General features: G+C 37.3%; 1 pseudogene; it reads right to left on the bottom strand.

Moving 5' to 3' along the window:
* Nucleotides 1–1,251: 1,251 nt before the first annotated feature.
* LOC101446318 (olfactory receptor 4N5-like) lies at nt 1,252–2,290 on the bottom strand (annotated as a pseudogene).
* Nucleotides 2,291–7,403: the final 5,113 nt, after the last annotated feature.

The following is a 7,403-nucleotide window of genomic DNA, read 5'->3' as shown; positions in this document are numbered from 1 at the left end:
TCATTCTCTCTCTGGTGCAGCTACAGTTAAAACCAGAATCCAATATAATCTCAGTACTTACAATTCATTTATGTAAGATTTAAACTTAGAAACGAGGGAATGGACAAATGACAACTGAATGTAAGACTTCCATTTTGTGTGGGGATATCTTGCAGCAACATAGAAGCTTTGGAGCATATTCCTGATCATGGGCCATGCTATCCCAGAGCCACCATGCAAAAAATGGCTTCCTCATTCCTAAGCTCCAGAACTGATGCAAGATCAGTAACTCCTTTGATAGACCAATTCCTTGGCAGCATTTTGGGATTTGTTTTTTAAAACTAGGACTACAGCCTAATTTTATAGCCCTTTCCCTAGATTTGTAAGAATCTAATAACTTGTATTAGTCCTTTAAAAAATAATCATTTAGTTATCAGCAACCAAATACTGACTAATACACAAAATAGTTATCATTATTGCATTCAAGGGACATTATTTGCGAGTGAACTCAAACCCGTTTTTAAGATTAAAAAAATTTACTAGTAGGAAGAGTCAAAAATCTCTTCAAAACTATAAAATATAAATCAATTTGTTTTATGACAGTTGCCTACAAAACAGCACAACTTCCTTTCTTTCTCTCTATCAAATTAGGGAAAATATCTAGGTCTTTAAGTGCCCTCCAAAAACTACTTAACAGCACGGTGCTTTCCTCTTAGTGATAATTTTCTACTCATCGCTTTATGCAGACTCTTGAAGGTTTTGCCTTAAGTCAAAGAGGAAACAAGATTAGTTCCTCTTGTTTAAAGACTTGTAATTTGAATAAATTGAACTTATTATTGTCTAAAAGATATTATTTTGCTCCTATGAACTTCACTAACTTCAATTCTTGTCACTTTCATACTGACTACTCTTCAGTTACTCTAATCTTTATGACTTTCAAAGGTACCAAGCTTATAAAGAACTTTGGGTCCTTGCACTAATAATTCTCTCTGCTTAGCATTTTTCTGTTCACAAATAATTCCAGATGGATATTTTATGGTACCACAGTATCATCTAAAACAATACTCAACAAGACTTTGACAACCAAAAGTAAAGTAACTACCTTCTCTCCAGAGTTAAACTCTAATACATCACTATTTTTTACTTGCTTCAGAGCACTACTTCCTTTTGAAATTTTATTATTTGTTCCTTTAGTAGTTTAATCTCCCTTTATCCACTGGAATATAACTCAAGGAGAACTAATGCCCTATCTCTCTTGTTCATATGCCTAGACTAGACACTGGAAATTGTAAAGTGCTTATTAAATATACCCTTTGCTAAATGACTGAGAGTGCATGAATGAGTAAATGAGTGAATGAATTCCAGCTGGACTTTCTCATCTCTTGGCTTTTTCATTCTGCATGTTTTACTCAACCACCTCTTTATAGTAATTTTTACTTCCTGGTTGTGAAGGGTATAAATCACAGGGTTCATTAAAGGAACGATCACTGTGTGGAAGAAAGAAACAACTTTCTCTGCTGGAAAGGCCCTCAAGGGGCAAGGATAGATAAACATGGCAGGTCCAAACATGAGAAATACAATGATAATGTGTGTGGTGCACGTGACAGAGCCTTATTGTTCCCTTCGGAAGACTTCCCCATTACCTGGTAGAGGATATAGCATAGGAGGCCAGAAGCCCCAGGAAGCACAGAAGGGTGAGCAAGCCATGTTGGTGACCATTAGGAGCTCCACTACAAAGGTGTCTGTGCAGGCTAGCTTTATGACCTGCAGGACATCACAGAAGAAGTTGTCCAGCTGGTTTGGGCCACAGAAGGGCAAGTAAAGGATAAAGGCCACTTGTACAATTGAATGGGCAAAGCCTCCAAGCCAGAGTGCCAACAATAATGCATAGCAGGCTCTAGGATTCATGACAGTTGAATAATGTAAAGGCCAGCATATGGCAATGTACCAGTCAAGGGCCATCACAACAAGAAGGAACATCTCCCCTGATCCAAGGAAGTACAAGAAAAAGAGCTGAGCAATGCAGCTTCTATAGAAGATGACCTCCTTCTCAGAGAGGAAGTCTGCCAGCATCTGGGAGCCACAATGAAGGAGTAGGATTCACCCAGGAAGGCCAATTTCCCAGGCAGAAATAGAGAAGGGCTGTGAGGGCAGGATCTCATGTGATGGTAAGAATGATGGGGAAATTTCTAGGGAGCATGATGAGGTAGAAAACCAGGACTAGTACAAACACCAGAAGTTGAACATCTTGAGACTGAATCAGACCATGGAGGATGAATTCTTTCACTTCTGTGCTATTATCTCTCTCCATCATTCCTCAGTCTGCAGAATAACAAAGAACAAAATGCTATATGTTTTAAACACTATCATCTAGTCCACAACTCCTGTCCAGTGAAAAACAATGTTGGCCATATCCAACAGTTCTCCAGCTGAAAGCAATTATTTCCCATGATTCTCTTATATCCTCAGTAAACCTTTCTTCTCTTCATTCTTCTAATGCCACACTAAGACACTATCCATGTGCTTATATATAACAGTACTTCTGTAGAATATTGGGCTGCCCATGCCTTAGAATTTGTACATACTTTACTTGATATATTTCATAAATATCTTGAATTGAAACAAAATTTAATCTATTATAATGGTTGTCTGTTTTTTGTCTGTTCTCAGTGATGGTGCACTTGGACTACTTATTGGGTTTTTGTCCCTTCTCCTCCTCTCCAGAGAGGAATGTTTTTGCAGGTGATTCTTTCCTTCGGTTCCTATAGATACCCTAATTACTACGTATTGATTATCTGCATTATTCTTTGAATCCAAGCCTTACTATTCTTCATAGGATTTTCATAGTTTGACATCCTTATGCACCCTTACTCCAAACCAGTCACCAGGATTTCAAGCAGAAAACTTATATTTCACCTAACTTAGAGAGCTTCCAGTCACATCCTTGATTGGGTTCTAATATAGTATCAGGTCCACCTTCTGTTCCTGATTCTAAATAACACAAATCAAGTCTCACCAAATATCCTCAGATTCAAGAATAACAGCCAAATGATATCCTTCCCAAAAACATTCTTCTATCATATAAACCAGAATGACAAAAGATTTTGACTAAATTGATTAATAAAATCAAAGAGTACTAGAGATGAGATGAGCCATAAAGAATATACAGGCTTATATATAAGAAAAATAAAACTATTGAAGTTTTTGTTTTTCTTTGTGTTCTTAAGTGGTAGAAAAATGCAGGTGCGTAAGTAGGAAATTATTAATTACTGTCTTATCAATTAGTACTATTTTATTTACATACTTTATATTGCTAGCCTTAATTTTTTTCTATTTGGCTACATTATATTAGCCTAGTCTAAATAAAAATTGTATTAATATTCATGTTGGAAACATCTAGAATTAAGGCTTAGTCTATATAAATGGTCTCCAAAATCAGGAGTTCCAGCCTAGGGGTTGTACATGATAATTCACTGGGGTGTATATAAATAGTGGAAGTTCTCCACTTATTATTGTAACCCATTCTTTTAAAAATATTATATTTGTGGTTGTGTTCTAATTTTTATATTAGTATAATTATACAAACATTTTATAAATAAATAAATACTTGTACATTGGTGATCTCTGTACATGTTTGACTATTGGCATAAACTATAATCCATGTGGTGCAGCAGTGCTCCAAAATGTATTCACCAAATGCAATGAATGTGTCACAATGATGAAAGAGGTTGTCGATGTGGGAAGAGTGGGGGGTGAAGTGTGGATTATGTGAGAACCTTTTGTTTTTTTTAATGTAACATTTTTGGTGATCTATGTATCTCTAAAAAGAAAAGACAGTTTAATTAAAAAATTAAAATTAAAAAAAAAGAAATTAAAGTGAAATGAAAATGAAGTGCTGATACATGGCATACCATGGATGAACCTTTAACAGATTATGCTAAGTGAAAGGAGCCAGTCACAAAAGACCATATACTGTGTGATTCCAGTTATGTGAAAGGTTCAGAAAAGGCAAACCTATAGATACAGAAAGTATAATAATGGTTGCCTAGGCCTAGGTGTGTTATTATGTGTGACTGCTAATGAGGTTTCTTTGTGGACTGATGAAAATATTCTAAAATTAGACTATTGTGAGGCTGCACAGCTCCATAAAACTATTGAATTGTACACTTTAAACAGTGAATTTTATGATATGTTAATTGTATCTTAATGAAACCTGTTTTTCTTATTTTTTAAATTTTAATTTAATTTAATGTTTTTTTTTTTAATGAGAAACCTATTCTTTATGAAGTGCTATTGAATGTTGGGGGTTTGAGATTACAAGGGAGAAAGTTCCCAGTTGGTCTTTGATGTAATTATTATTAGAATACCTAGCAAAAGGAGCCAGGAAAATTGAAAAGAAATGAGGAGTATAGAAAATTCAGCCAGAAATGTCAATATAGTTTATAATAAACAGGTGAGGGTGACAGAGCAACTTGAGACCGGTCATTCCACTCTCCTGGGCTCCCCTGGACAAGGAAGTGCGTCACCCTGTGTTCCTTGGAAATTCTGATGATATATATTTTTTTACATTTCTAGTTAATTCTTGTTTCTTTTCATCTCTTTTCAGAAAACTCAGAGAAAATATAGGCAATACATTGGGGTTTCAGAGCACACCTATTTGGAAATATCAAAATATCTGCTTTGGGTGGTTGACATTTATAACTTACAGCTAAACATTATGTAACAGATACAGTACAGAGCACATATTTGTGCATACAAACACGGTTGCACATGTATAAATACACAAAGAGTTTAAGCCAATTAAAATGGAAAAAAAAAACTTTGTGGATCTTCAAATTACTTTACGCAGGGGTTCTTAACAAGGGGTCCATGAGCTTGGATTTAAGTTTAAGAAAAAGAACAAACATTTTTGTGGGACATGTTAGTGTGGGTGTGATATATTTATTAAATAATATACTGCATAATGTGGACTTAGTAAGGGACCATGATTTTCACCTGCCTGGTAAAAAGGTCCATGGAACAAAAAAGGTTAAGACCTCCTACTTTAGTAGCTCCCTATTCTCTTTTTCTTACTTAAACACCCGTCAGCCTCCACATTCAAACCTCACTGTCTACCAAAAACTACTCTTAGGAAAATAAGTCAGAAATGGCTCCCATCTATTCTTTCACTTTTGTGCATTTCATGTGCTTATTTGAGTTAGTTATTTCATGCTTCTATAAGAACAACCTGAGAGCTAGTCTTTTCTAACCTTCCTGTGCTTTGATTTCCTATCATCAACCTCTGTTCCCCTCTGTTACCTAACAGATGGAATTTCAAACCACTTAACTTCCTAAATTCTCTTTATTTCCTTGCATTTTCATGTATGTGCTTTTTGTTCCTGTGAATCTCACACTTTTCTACTCACAGATCTAGGGATTGAGGATAAATTTACCTCAGATGGGCATTAGGCTCCATGTAAATGAGGCAACTTTCTACAATAAAAGACCCCCAACAATAGATCTCCAGGAAAAATTTTTCCATTTTACTCAGATAAAGAAAATAAGTGATGTCAGTGTTGGCTAAAATAGACATCTGGATGGATGCCTTGATTACACACAACTGTCAGATGTGCTTCTGGAGCCAGGCTTTAGGTCACATCCTAAAGGCTCACTCTCCATCTTTTCCCATTCATTTTCTCCTGTTTTTAAAAAATTATTTTTCATCTTTTTCCATTTTCTTCCTATTTCTACCTTTATACATGACATTTCTTCATTTATTCCTTTTGCATTTGATTTCAGCTTCTTTGTTTTCTCTCACACGTTCTCTCCCTATGTCCTTTTCTTTCCTTCCACCTTTCTCTCTTCCTTACTATTCTCTTTTGTCTTCATTATTTCAGTCTTATGTCTTTTTCACTGTGTTCTCTCCTTTTGAATTACTTTACTACATATCTTTCCATTCAATGCCTGTCAATCCCATCTTTCCATTAACGCTGAGAAAATGGATTGTTTTACCCATTTCAAGATATAATGAGTAAGGAAGGTGCTTCCCAATTGTTTTATTCCAATGGGTTTTCCTACAGATTGGAAATGATTGAGTCATTTGTCAGTGCTAAGCCTTCCTCTTAAATGTTACCTTCTTTGAAATTTATTAATTCTGAACCACTCTATTTATTTTTTTTATATTTTATTTTATTTTTTTTTAAATAGTACATTAAAAAAATATGAGGTCCCATTCAACCCCACAGCCCCCATCCCCCACTCCCCCCACAGCAACACTCTCTCCCATAATCATGACACATCCATTGCACCTGGTAAGTACATCTCTGAGCATCGCTGCACCCCATAGTCAATGGTCCATATCATAGCCCACACTCTCCCATGTTCCATCCAGTGGGCCCTGGGGGGATCTACAATGTCCTGTAGTTGTCCGTGAAGCACCACCCAGGACATCTCCACGTCCCGAAAACGCCTCCCCATCTCATCTCTTCCTTCCATTCCCCGCACCCAGCAGTCACCATGGCCACCCTTCCCACACCAATGCCACATTTTCTCTGTGGACATTGGATTGGTTGTGTCCATTGCACATCTATGTCAAATGGGGGCTTAGATTCCACATGGATACTGAATGCAATCCTCCTGCTTTCAGTTGTAGGCACTCTAGGCTCCATGGTGTGGTGGTTGACCTTCTTCAACTCCATGTTAGCTGAGTGGGGTAAGTCCAATAAATCAGAGTGTAGGAGCTGAAGTCTGTTGAGGCTCAGGGCCTGGCTATCATATTGTCAGTCCAGAGATTCAAATCCCCTAAATATATCTTAAACCCCAGCACCAACTACAATTCCGGTAAAGTAGCATGAAAGGCTTGTGAAAAGAGATCCCATCTGAGCCCAGTTCCATCACGCAGAAACACCAGCTCCAAAGAAGGGCCATCTGATATGGCAGTGAACCCCATCTGCCATGACCATAGAACCTGTGGGTCTCTTTATCCCTCACAAGAACCAATACCTGGAGTTGTATCTACTTTATCTGTCTCTGAGACTCTGCTCAGTTGTGCATAAGGGCAATCCTTCTGACAACCTCCAGACTCTTTTTTAGAGACTCATAGCCATATAAACTTATTTATCCTTTCCATTTCCCCCTTACATTAGGTCAAACAGCATTTTGAAGTCATGTTATTATATGTAGACAGGGATATTTTACTGATCCGCATTGAACCTTTAATTCAAGGTCATTTTCTAGTTGCATCTTCAGCTGGTGTTTGGTAGTGATCCCTCAGTGCCAGGGAGGCTCATCCCCGGGTGTCATGTCCCACGCTGGGGGAAATGCACTGCATCTACATGCTGAGTTTGGCTTCAAGAGTGGCCACATTTGAATAACATGAAGGCTGTCAGGAGGAAACTCCCAGGCACAATGCTTCTCTAGGCCTTGTTCTTATTGCAGGTGTATAG

The sequence above is a fragment of the Dasypus novemcinctus genome, chromosome 3 (assembly GCF_030445035.2).
Source record: "Dasypus novemcinctus isolate mDasNov1 chromosome 3, mDasNov1.1.hap2, whole genome shotgun sequence".
In the NCBI taxonomy this organism is placed as follows: Eukaryota; Metazoa; Chordata; class Mammalia; order Cingulata; family Dasypodidae; genus Dasypus; species Dasypus novemcinctus.
This window is presented reverse-complemented; position numbering and strand designations above follow the sequence as displayed.